We start from the raw sequence: 14187 nt of genomic DNA, 5'->3' as shown, positions 1-14187 counted from the left end.
AAGTTGACGGTTTTCACTACGCACATCTGCTAGTCTGAAGTCACTCTGTTCAAAGAGATTGAAAGGAAAAATAGTGAAAGACGCGAGCTACTAGGTGGGAAAGAGTCGATTAGTTACCTCCCATGATGGTCGTTTCTTCTTGAGCAGTCTTGAGGTTCTTCTTTGCGAGTTCAAGATCAAGTTAAAGGCTGGTATGCTTCTCCTTTAACTCGGAAAGCCGAGCTCCAAGATCACAAGGCTTCTGAAGTCAGTGAGAGAGATATATCAGTCGACAGAAACAAAAGACAATCACAGTGAAAGTTACTGTAAGACTACTGCCGAATCAAATATTCAATACTTGTCTCGGGGATTACACGCAGTGGGTGCACTTAGCATGCCCCCACTGATCTAGATCAACACTCAGCATGGTCTGCCCAGCGTGAGTATAAAAAACAAGGTAAAAAAGAAGATTCTAAGACCTCAGCCGACTGCCAGCAGTTGACCGTGGTCTCGGGGACTACACCCAGTGGGTGCACTCAGCATGCCCCCACTGGCGCGGACAGAATACTAAGACTCAGCACGAGTCGAGTGAAGTGGAAGACTTCCTAAACTCTAAACACAGGCACACCCAGTGGGTGTTCGGATATAAATCAACATTCAAAAGTTCAGTCGGAGTTCGCTGACCTTAACATTGGTCTGTAGGGCGGTGAAGTCGTTATAAGCCACCTGACTGGCCTCGTGCATCACCTTCACCTGCTCCATGACAAGGTTCACCTAGCAAAGAGCCTCCCTGGCAGCACTTGGCGAATCGTCTGGGGTCTGATATGCAGTGACGAGTGATGGCTCCAAGGCGACCGAAGCAGCTACTGGGTCAGACGCGTGGAGTTGCACTGGAGTGGCAGGAGCCGGAGCAGTCGACCCTCACGGACGATCAGTCGTCAACGGGCTGGCGAATGTGACATTGGTCCGAACTAGATCTCTGTAACGCTCGACCACCGCCTCAAGCACCGGCGTCGACTGAGGGACTTGAACTTCAAGCCTTCTCCTACTTGAGCCCCCGCCTCTCTTCATCCTCTCCTGTAGAAGCACTTCTTCTTCTTCATCATAAGGAAGCACGAAGACATCTCGCGAAACTGCAGAGAGAGGAATATCGGAAATTTAGCCGACTGACAACCCAATCGACTAAATGAAGTCTGGTCGAATGGATTTCCTAGCTCGGGAGGTGTCCGTATCGTCTATCTCCACCTCTCCTGGAGCTTTGTCAATATCCATGTCAGTTACAGCAGAGGTGGGGCTAGAAAGATACATGGTCCATTTGGTCAGAACAAAAGCTTCAGTCGGCCTAGATAAATGTAAGAAAGATACACACCCTGAAGCGACGGTGACGTCCATCTTGATCCTCGGCAAAGTCTTCTGAGCCTTTCGAGGAGTAACCTTGGGCTACTTGGCGACCTTCTCTATCGGCTCCGGAGTCGACGTTTGAGTGCATTTCTGTGTGTGGGTACTTGGGGCCACATTCTTTCCACGCCCGCTCACCGGGTCATGGTGTTGCTTGGATCGGTGTTCAGAGCGTGGTGGCGAGTCGACCTCTTCCTCTTCGTCTGACTCCTCGCTCTCCTCCTCATCCTCTTCATCCAAAGACTCCCATTCATCGCTCTCCTCTGTGCTAGCCTCTCCCTCCTAGTCCTGCTCCAGAGCTTGTTCACCGTTGGGCATCAAATACATGTCAGTAAAAACCTACAAGACAAGAAGTCGAGTAAAAGTCAGTCGAGCTCAAGTACAGTCGGAATGTGTATGCAAAGATAGTCGGAATAAAGAACATACCTTGTCGGGCTGATTGTCGTCACTGAAGGGGATGACTCTCCTGGCTCCTCTGGAGTTGTCCTGGTTGCCTGTAATGCTCTTCAACCATATGGCCACGGTCTTGGCTGGCACTTCCTCTGGATGAACACGAGCGGTGTCGTCGGACCTAGAGTACAACAACATGGGATGGTCACGGGCCTGAATAGGCTGGATGCGTCGAATGAGGAATACTTCCACTAGGTCCATGCGAGTGACACCCTCATTAATCAGTTGGACCACTTTCTCAACCAGCATCTTCGTCTCCACGTTCTCAGTAGCAGTCACTTTCAATGAAGAAGAAGTCTGGACATGGTCAAAAGTGAAGTGGGGAAGGCCAGTCGACTGACCTGGAGTTCGGAGGTCCTGGCAGTAGAACCAGGTTGACTGCCAGCCCCTAACAAATTCAGGGAGAGTCATGGAAGGGAAAGAACTCCTCTGCCTCTTTTGGATACCCAAACCACCACACATCTGAATGACATGGGTCTTCGAGTCACTCGTTTCGCTTTCTTCACCGACTGGGAACGGACGGAGAAAATATGTTTGAAAAGGCCCTTGTGCGGTCGACACCCCAAAAAGTTTTCACACATCGACATGAACGCGGCAAGGTATGTGATGGTATTGGCAGAAAAATAGTGGAGTTGGGCACCGAAGAAGTTAAGGAAGCCCCGGAAGAAGGTGTGTGGAGGAAGCAAAAAAATTTGGTCGACGTGGGTGGCGAGCAGTACACACTCACCCGGTCGAGGCTGCGGCTCCTTCTCCCCCTCAGGCAGCCTTGATGCACCCTTGGCGATCAGCCCGGACTCCACCAGCTCATCCAGATCTTCTTGCTAGAGCGAAGACCAGATCCAATCCCCTTGGATCCAGCCTGGCGGCAGCCCCGCGCGCGATGATGACCCGTGGTTCAGCTTCTTGCCTTTCGCCGCCCCCGTCTCCTTCTTCGTGCACTCCAGCGCCGCCATCTTGTCCTTCACCATGGTGGCAGCGCGGCGGCATCGAGGGCAGAGCAGCTAGGTGCAGTGAAGAAGCAGAGGCAGAAGAAAGAGAAACAGACGAGCACAGTGTAAGCGCCTCAGCTCCATCGCCTTATAAAGGTCCGCTTCCGAGTGGCTGACGCATGGGACCAGGCGATCCTGTCAAATCCCGCAACAGTCGCGTGCAACATACATGGTGAAAAACGTGGCATGGAAATTGAGGCACTACTGTTTATCTGCCCCGCTTACTTCGGCACGCCCCATCCCGTGCGCTTCCCTGAAATTTCGTATCCCATGAAATCCTGGATACACTGCTAGCAATCACGCCAAAGATTCTGCACCCCAAGATAGCACTCGGCCGATGATGCTAAAAGTTCAGTCGACAACTTTCCATATGGATCAAGGCGACTGAATCGATGCTGAAGTACCAACGTAAGCCTTCCGTCCTCCGTAAAACACGCGCGAGGTGCAAAGCTCGAAATAAGTTCAACTTCAACCTACTTCCCACTCGAACCTTAATCCATTTGGGGGCTATTGATGAGGATACAGACCCAGGGTAGGGTCATAGGTTGACCTATACGTCCTACCCAAGGTCACTACCATAGAAGATAAGAAGTCTAAGAGGCAACGAAGAACCCCCAGTCAAAGATGTCGAGTGCAACCCACTCGACCAGTCATATCACTCGGGCGTCCCCCAACCTGTTGTCACTCGACCATATGAGGAATCACTCGACCTACTGAAGACCAGGAGTCACTCAGCACTGCAATGGTCGGACATTCACTCTGTAGTCTTTAAGTTCATTAATAACACTTATGACTGGCGTTATCAGTAACGCCCCTACTTTATGTACATTAAGTCCCTTGTAATGGAGGATGGCTGGGGTCCTGGCACACTCTATATAAGCCACCCCCCTCTTCTAAGACATGGGCTCGCACTCCCTGTAACATCACACACATATAATCCAGTCGACCGCCTCCGAGCACCAAGACATAGGGCTATTACTTCCTCCGAGAAGGGCCTGAACTCGTAAATCTTGTGTGTACATCTTCACTATAGCCGAGATCTTGCCTCTCCATAGCCGATTCATATTCACCCGACCGATCCCAATGCTGCACCGACTCATATCTCAACAACACTCAATGGCAAATAGGAAGAAGCGCTCATCCAGTTCCTCCGTGAGAACTGGGACATCTTCTCATGGAAACCTTCTGACATGACGGGTGTACCCAGAGAACTGGCTGAGCACCATTTGCATGTAGATCCCAAGGGAAACCCCGTCAAAGAGCATCTTCGGCGGTCCGCCGTGTAGAAGAGAAAAGCAATTAGCGAGGAAGTAGCTTGGCTTCTAGAAGCAGAGTTCATCCGAGAAATCTACCACTCTGAGTGGCTTGCCAATGTAGTCATGGTCCCTAAGAAGGACGATTCACTTCGTATGTGCATCGATTTCAAGCATATCAACCGGGCCTTCCCGAAAGATCATTTCCCTCTCCCCCGCATTGATCCGATTGTTGACTCGACTGCGGGGTGTGAGCGCTTGTCTTTTTTAGATGCGTATTCCGGGTATCATCAGATCCGACTGTATGGCCCCGATGAAATAAAAACGGCTTTCATCACCCCATTTGGGTGCTTTTGCTATGTGACCATGCCATTTGGTCTTAAAAATACCGGAGCCACATTCATGAGGATGATTCAGAAGTGCCTGCCCACTCAAATCAGTCAAAATGTGGAAGCATACATGGATGACATTATGGTCAAGTCACGTAAAGGTTCTGACCTACTGACTGACCTCGCAGAAACCTTTGCCAACCTAAGAATTATGATATCAAGCTTAATCCGTCAAAGTGCACATTCGGAGTTCCAGGTGGAAAGTTACTCAGTTTCCTCGTTTCCGAACGGGGGATCGACGCAAATCTAGAAAAAGTTGATACCATCCTCCAAATGAAACGCCCTGTGCATGTGCATGACGTTCAGAAACTTACTGGTTGTTTGGCCGCCTTGAGTTGATTCATTTCACGTCTCGGTTAAAAGGCCTTGCCTCTTTACAGATTGATGAAAAAATCTGATAAGTTCGAGTGGACTGATGAAGCTGAAGCAGCGTTTGTAGAGCTCAAAACCCTGCTTTCCACCCAGCCGGTGCTTGCTGCACCAACCAGCAAAGAGCCTTTACTGCTTTACATTGCAGCCACTAGACAAGTTGTCAGTACCGTACTCACGGTCGAGCGGGAAGAAGAAGGAAAAGCTTATATAGTTCAGCGCCAAGTGTATTATCTCTCTGAAGTTTTGACTCCATCCAAGCAGAGATATCCACATTATCATAAGCTTGTCTATGGAATTGACATGACCATGAAGAAGGTTGCACACTATTTCTCCGATCACTCCATTACAGTTATCAGCAACGCACCATTATCTGAAATTCTGAACAACAGAGATGCAACTGGTCAAGTGGCGAAATGGGCGATTGAACTCCTTCCATTGGATATTAAGTTTGAGGCAAAGAAACCTATCAAGTCCCCAGCAATCGCAGGTTTCCTTGCCGAGTGGATCGAGCAGCAACTGCCGACTCAAGTTCACTCGGAGCATTGGACCATGTTCTTCGATGGCTCCAAGATGCTGAATGGTTCCGGTGCTAGGGTAGTGCTGGTATCCCCCCGTGGGGACAAGCTTAGCTACGTTCTGCAGATTCATTTTGATTCTTCCAACAATGAAGCTGAATATGAAGCAATTTTATATGGGTTGTGTATGGCAATTTCACTCGGCGTCCATCGCCTTATGGTTTATGGTGACTCAGATTTGGTGGTTAATCAAGTGATGAAAGAATGGGATGTCAGGAGCCCAGCCATGGCTAATTATTGCAATGCAGTAAGAAAGCTGGAAAAGAAGTTTGAAGGGTTGGAGCTTCACCATATACCCTGACTGAAAAATCAATCTACAAATGAATTGGCAAAGATAGGATCTAAGAGAGAGGCCATTCCCAGCGATGTGTTTTTGGAACATATTCATTCACCTTCAGTTCAGGAAGATCCTTTCACTGAACAGTCCCCACAGCCTAAGAGCGCCACAAATCCAAGTGAAGTCGAAATCCCAACCGTGGTCGACTTTGTCATGGAGGTTTTGGTCGTCACTCCCAACTGGACAGTGCCATACGTCGCATACATTCTTAGGAAAGAACTTCCAGAGGATGAAGAAGAGGCTCGACAGATCGTCCGACGATCTAAAGCCTTTACTGTGATAAAAGGTCGATTGTTCAGAGAAAGTGTAACTGGAGTCTGCCAGAAATGTATCACGCCAGAAGAAGGCCGAATGACCCTCAATGATATTCACTAGGGGACCTGTGGTCAGCATGCGTCCTCTCGGACCATCATGCCCAAAGCATACCGAGCTGGGTTTTACTTCCCACATGCCAACGAGATGGCAAAAGAAATAGTAGACAAATGTGAAGGCTGTCAGTTTTACTCCAACATGTCCCATAAGCCTGCGACAGCTCTGAAGACTATTCCACTCGTTTGGCCTTTCGCTGTCTGCGGATTGGATATGGTTGGACCTCTGAGGACTGGCAGGAGTGGATTTACCCATGTGCTGGTAGCAGTCGACAAGTTTACCAAATGGATTGAAGCCAAGCCCATTAAAAACCTTGAAGCAAGTACACCTATAAGTTTCATCAGAGAATTGACATTCAGATATGGTGTTCCGCACAACATCATCATGGTTAATGGGTCAAACTTCGACTCTGACGAGTTCAGAGCCTTTTGTGCTTCCCAAGGAACGAGGGCCGATTACGCTTCAGTCGCCCATCCTCAGTCGAATCGGTAGGCTGAAAGAGCAAATGGATTGATTCTCAAAGGATTTAAACCCCGATTGATGCGTGACCTCAAGCATGCAGCAGGTGCGTGGGTCGACGAACTTTTATCAGTACTTTGGGGATTGAAGACAACTCCCAATCGGTCGACTAGACGAACTCCATTCTTCTTAGTCTACGGAGCCGAAGCTGTACTCCTGAGTGATTTGCTTCACAATGCGCCCCGAGTCGAGCTCTTCTCAAAAGAGGAAGTAGAACAGGCTCGGCAAGATGCAGCCGATCTCCTGGAAGAAGAAAGAGAGATGGCCTTGATTCGTTCGACCATTTATCAACAAGACCTACATCGATTCCACGTCAGAAATGTAAGGGGTTGGGCATTTTAGGAGGGAGACTTGGTTCTTTGAGTGGACTAGCAGAAACCACACAAGCTCGCTCCTACTTGGGAAGGCCCCTTCATTGTCACCAAAGTGCTCCACAATGGAGCATATCGTCTTTTAAATGTCGAGCACAATAAAGATGAGCACGCGCTTGGAATGCGGAACTAATCCGCCCCTTTTACTCTTAAGCATTCAGACTATTGAGATGTAATAAGAAATACCTTTTAGTTTGATTATCAAAGACATGATTTTATAGTCTTCCGATTGATTGTTGTTCATTTTTTACATGTTCTAAATCCCCCAGTGGGTGCCTTAGCTGCGAATCCGTTTCGCCTAAGTTGAAAAAAAAATCATACCGAGTGGTGAGCCAGCCTCTCACTCGGGGGCTTAGCCGTGAATTCGTTTCACCTAAGTTTGAAAAATCCTACCGAGTGGTGAGCCAGCCTCTCATCGAGGGCTTAGCTGTAGTCCAGTACTCGGCTAAGTATTAGAAAAAATCCGACCGAGTGGAGAGCCAGCCTCTCACTCGGGGGCTGAGCTGAAGTCCAGTACTTGCCTAAGTGTAAAAAAATCCTACAGAGTGGTAAGCCAGCCTCTCACTCGGGGGCTTACCTGCATTCCAGTACTCGCCTAAGTTTGAAAGATCCTACCAAACCGTGCAGGTCGACCACGACCCCCCCTCCCCCAGGGTGGGGGGGGGGCTGCACCGTCAAGAAGAAGGATGAGATTATGCGAGCGATCCGCACACTCGAAGGCTTAGCTGCACTCAAGTAGTCGCCTAAGTTTGAAAAATCTTACCGAGTGGCGAGCAATCCTCTCACTCGGGGCTTAACTACAGTCCAGTACTCGCCTAAGTTTGAAAAATCCTACCGAGTGGCGAGCAATCCTCTCACTCGGGGCTTAGCTGCAGTCCAGTACTCGCCTAAGTTTGAAAAATCCTACCGAGTGGCGAGCAATCCTCTCACTCGGGGGCTTAGCTGCAGTCCAGTACTCGCCTAAGTTTGAAAAATCCTACCGAGTGGCGAGCAATCCTCTCACTCGGGGGCTTAGCTGTAGTCCAGTACTCACCTAAGTTTGAAAAATCCTACCGAGTGGCAAGGAATCCTCTCACTCGGGGGTTTAGATGCAGTCCAGTAATCGCCTAAGTTCGAAAAACCCAACCGAATGGTACGGGTCGACCACGACCCCTCCCCCCGGGGCTGCACCGTCGAGAAGAAGGATGAGATTGTGCACACTTCCAAAGGCTCATCCAACTGCTGACGCCAAGGCGAGCTGCTTTCAGGAACGTCAAGACCATTGCTGAATGCCTCGCTGATGAGCTGATAAATGCTGCCAAAGGCTCGTCCAACAGCTAGTGCCAAGGCGAACTACTTTCAGGAACGTCAAGGCCATTGCTAAGTGCCTCGCTGATGAGATGATCAATGCTGCTCAAGGCTCGTCCAACAGGTCGACTGCGGCCTCTTCCTCGCAAGCTGCATCGAAATTACAAAAACCAATCCGAGTGAAGAACGTGTTCCGCTCGAAGACAAACACAACATATTCAAAGATAAGCCAAGTTCAGATAAATCCAAAGGTTCCTAACTGCGGATTAAAGTGCTCGGGCGTCAGGCCCGAAGGAGTTTCAACGATTACAATATCACTCGGCATTCCGAGGCAAATGAGGGTGAAGCATAATGATTTTTCGATCACTCGGCGGGAGAAGGGCTGGCTGGACCACAGAAGCTGTCAAGGTCAATGTTGTCTGCAATACGAGTGGCAGCCTCAAGGAAGGTGTCCATGAAGGACTAGAAGGTGTGCTTCTTAGTATTCACAACCTTGAGGGCCGCCAACTTGTCTTCTTTAGCGTCCTTGCAGTGCACTCGAATCAATGACAGGGCGACGTCAGCGCCACAACGAGCGGATGACTTCTTTCACTCCTCCACTTGACCAGGAATCTGATTGAGTCTAGTCATCAACGACTCGAGATCTTGAGAAAGTTCCGCATGAGGCCAGAGTTCGGCGTCAACCCGAGTCATCGCCGCCTTGAGTCGAGCCAGAAAGGCAACGGCGCCGTCCAAGCATGATTCCAACCGCAGCAAGTTCATCGCAACATCATCTTTCACAGGACAATTGATCGGGGCGAGACCTGTCTCCACCCGCCCGGTTTCAGCTTCAAAATCCTGACAAAGTTCTGCACCATCATGAAAAATAGTGAGTCGACAATATTACAACATACTTCAATCAACGACAATTAATCAGTCGAGCGGCTGTACCTTCAAGCTTCAGAACTAGTTTCACGGCAAGTTGTCCCAGATAGGACTCTAGCTTGCATGTTTTGGCTCTAAGGCCTCCAACTTCATTGGTCAGGTTCTCCTTGTCCTTCTTCAGTTGCTCGACTTCCTGATTGGCTTCTGAGATGGCGGTCTTCAGCTTCGCATTCTCCTCTTCCAACTTGCCGACTGAAGCCATCTTCTTGCCCGCAAGCGTTGTCTTCTCACGTGCTTCCTTCTTAGCAGCAGCAAGGTCCTGGTCCTTCTTCTCCAAAGCTTCCTTCATTCTCTCTAAAGAAACAACACTCTTTAGATGAGCCTGAAGTTGACAGTTTTCACTATGCACATCTGCTTGTGTGAAGTCACTCGGTTCAAAGAGCCTGAAAGAAAAAACTGTGAAAGATGCAAGCTACTAGGTCTGCAAGAGTCGATTGGTTACCTCCCATGATGGATGTTTCTTCTTGAGCAGTCTTGAGGTTCGTCTTTGCGAGTTCAAGATCAAGTTCAAGGCTGATATGCTTCTTCTTTAACTCGGAAAGCCGACCTCCAAGATCATAAGACTTCTGCCGACAGAAACAAAAGACAATGACAGTGAAAGTTACTCTAAGACTACTGCCGAATCAAATATTCAACAGTAGTCTTGGGGACTACACCCATGGGTGCACTTAGCGTGCTCCGACTGATCTAGATCAACACTCATCATGGTCTGTCTAGCGTGAGTCAAAAAAACAAGGTAAAAAATAAGATTCTAAGACCTCAGCCGACTGCCAGAAGTCGATCGTGGTCTCGGGGACTACACCCAGTGGGTGCACGCGGCGTGCCCCCACTGGTCCGGACAGAATACTAAGACTCAACACGAGTCGAGTGAAGTGCAAGACTTCCTAAACTCTAAACACAGGCACACCCCAGTGGGTGATCGGATATAAAACAACATTCAAAAGTACAGTCGGAGTTCCCTGACCTTAACATTGGTCTGCAGGGCGGTGTTGGCGTTATAAGCCACCTGACTGGCCTCGTGCATCACCTTCACCTGCTCCATGACAAGGTTCACCTGGCGAAGAGCCTCCCTGGAAGAACTTGGTGAATCGTCTGGGGTCTGATATGCAGCGAAGAGTGATGGCTCCTAGGCGGCCGAAGCAGCTACTGGGACAGATGCGTGGAGTTGCACTGGAGCGGCAGGAGCCGGAGCAGTTGACCCAGACAGATGATCAGTCATCAGCGGGCTGGCGAATGTGACGTTGGTCTGAACCGGATCTCCGGAACGCTCGACCACCGCCTCAAGCACCGGTGTCGACTAAGGGACTTGAACTTCAAGCCTTCTCCTGCTTGAGCCCCCTCCTCTCTTCCTCCTCTCTTGTAGAAGCACTTCTTCTTCTTCTTCCTCATCAGGAAGCACGATGACATCTCGCGGAACTGCGGAGAGAGAGATATATCAGAAATTCAGCCGACTGACAACCCAATCGACTAAATGAAGTCTGGTCGAACAGACTTACCAGCTCGGGAGGTGGCCGCATCTTCGGTCTCCTCGTCTCCTAGAGCTTTGTTGATATCCATGTCAGTTGAAGCAGAGGTTGGGCTAGAAAGATACATGATCCGATTGGTCAGAACAAAAGCTTCAGTCGGCCTAGATAAATGCAAGAAAGATACTCACCCCAAAGGGATGGGGACGTCCATCTTGATCCTCGGCCAAGTCTTGCGAGCATTTGGAGGAGCAACCTTGGGATGCTTGGCGAACTTCTCTATCGGCTCCGGAGTCGACGTCCGAGTGTGTTTCTGTGTGTGGGTACTTGGGGCCACATTCTTTCCACGTCCGCTCGCCGGGTCATGGTGTATCTTGGATCGGTGTTCAGAGCGCGGGGGCGAGTCGACCTCTTCCTCGTCGTGTGACTCCTCGCTCTCCTCCTCCTCATCTTCATCCGAAGATTCCCATTAACCGTCTCCTCCGCGCTAGCCTCTCCCTCCTGGTCTTGCTCCAGAGCTTGTTCACCATTGGGCATCGAATACAAGTCAGTAAAAACCTACATGACAAGAAGTCGAGTAAAAGCCAGTCGAGCTCAAGTACAGTCGGAACGTGTATGCAAAGACAGTCGGAATAAAGAACATACCTTGTCGGTCTGATTGTCGTCACTGAAGGGGATGACTCTCCTGGCTCCTCTGGGGTTGTCCTGTTTGCCTGTAATGCTCTTCAACCATATGGCCATGGTCTTGGATGGCACTTCCTCTGGATGAACACGAGCGGTGTTGTCGGACCCAGAGTACAGCCACATGGGATGGTCACGGGCCTGAAGAGGCTGGATGCGTTGACTGAGGAATACTTCCAACAGGTCCATGCCAGTGACACCCTCATTAATCAGTTGGACCAATTTCTCAACCAGCATCTTCGTCTCCATGTTCTCAGCAGCAGTCGCTTTTAATGAGGAAGGAGTTTGGACATGGTCAAAAGTGAAGTGGGGAAGGCCGGTCGACTGACCTTGAGTTGGCAGGTCCTAGCAGTAGAACCAGGTCGACGGCCAGCCCCTAACAGATTTAGGGAGAGTCATGGAAGGGAAAGAACTCCTTTGCCTCTTTTGGATACCCAAACCCCCACACATCTGAATGACATGGGTCCTCGAATCACTCGTTTTCGCTTTCTTCACCGACTGAGAACGGATGATGAAAATATGTTTGAAAAGGCCACATCGCGATCGACACCCCAAAAAGTTTTCACACATCGACAATAATGTGGCAAGGTGCATGATGGTATTGGGAGAAAAATGGTTGAGTTGGGCACCGAAGAAGTTCAGGAAGCCCCGGAAGAAGGGGTGAGGAGGAAGCGAAAAACCCCGGTCGACGTGGGTGGCGAGAAGTACACACTCACCCGGTCGAGGCTGCGGCTCCTTCTCCCCCTCAGGCAGCCTTGTTGCGCCCTTGGCGATCAGCCCGGACTCCACCAGCTCATCCAGATCTTCTTGCCGGAGCAAAGACCAGATCCAATTGCCCTGGATCCAGCCTGGCAGCAGCCCCGCGCGCGATGACGACCCGCGGTTCCGCTTCTTGCCTTTCGTGGCCCTCGTCGCCTTCTTCGTGTGCTCTAGCGCCACCGTCTTGTCCTTCACCATGGCTGGGTGTGGTGAAGAAGCGGAGGAATAAGAAAGAGAAACAGACGCGCACAGTGCAAGCTCCTTGGCTCCGTCGCCTTATAAAGGGCCGCTTCCGAGTGGCTGATGCGTGGGACCAGGTGATCCTGTCAAATCCCGCAACAGTCGCGCACAACAAACGCGGCAAGAAAGGTGGCTTGGAAACTGAGGCACTACTGTTTATCCGTCTCGCTTACTTTGGCATGCCCCGTCCTGCGCGCTTCCCCAAAATTTTGTATCCCGTGAAATCCGGGATACACTGCTATCAATCGCGCCAAAGATTCTGCACCCCAATACAACACTTGGCATGATGCTACAAGTTCAGTCGACAACTTTCTGAATGGATCAAGGCGATTGAATCGATGCTGAAGTACCAACGTAAGCCTTCCATCCTACGTAAAACACTCGCGAGGTGCAAAGCTCGGAATAAGTTCAACAACAACCTACTTTCCACTCAAACCTTAATCCATTCGGGGGCTACTGACGAGGATACAAACCCGGGGTAGGGTCATAGGCCTCACCTATATGTCCTACCCAAGGTCACTACCCTAGAAGATAAGAAGTCCAAGAGGCAACGAAGAACCCCCAGTCAAAGATGTCAAGTGCAATCCACTCGACCAGTCATATCACTCGGGCATCCCCCTACCTGTTGTCACTCGACCATATGAGGAATCACTCGACCTACTAAAGACCAGGAATCACTCAGCACTGCAACGGCCGGACATTCACTCTGTAGTCTTTAAGGTCATTAATAACACTTATGACTGGCGTTATCAGTAACGCCCCTACTTTATGTACATTAAGTCCCTTGTAATGGAGGATGGCTCGGGTCCTGGCGCACTCTATATAAGCCACCCCCTCTTCTGAGACAAGGGTTCGCACCCCATGTAACATCACACACATATAATCCAGTCGACCGCCTCCGGGCACCGAGACGTAGGGCTATTACTTCCTCCGAGAAGGGCCTGAACTCGTAAATCTTGTGTGTACATCTTCACCATAGCCGAGATCTTGCCTCTCCATATCTACCCCCCTTTCTACTGTAAGTCTTAGAACCACTACACGTACCATCAGAGACAAAAAAACAACAATTATGTGAGTGTTCTGCAAGCAGTTCTAAATCCTACATATCCGAAGACAGGAACCTTTCCTCTGTTGTTGTCAGGACTTTAAGATTGTATGGCTTTAGACATGTGATTTACTTGTTGCTTCTTATCTCCGTAGCTTTGATGATTGTATATCTATGAAATATCATTGCATCTTGGTCGAGTTGCTATGGCATTTGCAATAAGGCATGAATCATATATTGTTTCCTTGTTGATTTGCTACCAACTACTCCTCCAATCCGGGTTTATAAAGCTACAGGGCCACCCAACCATGTGGATTTTACTAGGTCGCTAAACATGGGGGCTTGTATGGCGGGGATAGAAACATACCACCTCCCTTACAGTTTAAAGAGTCTATCTCAATATTCTTAGTTTTTTATAAATCGTTGCATGCAGGGATTAAAACAGAACTCACCACTACATGTAACCCTTCTTGCTCCTTTTCCTCTCACAGAGAGGGAGACGGATGGAGGGTGGTATGATGGGAGAGGATTGGTATAAGTTATCTTTGCTCGCTGGCGAATCTCATCATGCCTCTCGGTGGTGCACCTTCGGGCTTCAAATCACCCCTCAAGCCACATCTGGCATGCAACATGCCTCTGCGGCCTACGTCCTAGACATGGTGTCTTCCCAAATCAAGCCCATGTTCCAAATGTGCCAGGAGGCCATGTTGGCTTCACCGGCATCGTCGCCTCCGAGGACACCAGTAATGCAGCACAAACACTTGCAGTTGTACCCATCTACCAAAAC

The sequence above is a fragment of the Triticum dicoccoides genome, chromosome 2B (assembly GCF_002162155.2).
Source record: "Triticum dicoccoides isolate Atlit2015 ecotype Zavitan chromosome 2B, WEW_v2.0, whole genome shotgun sequence".
NCBI classification, from domain to species: domain Eukaryota; kingdom Viridiplantae; phylum Streptophyta; class Magnoliopsida; order Poales; family Poaceae; genus Triticum; species Triticum dicoccoides.
This window is presented reverse-complemented; position numbering follows the sequence as displayed.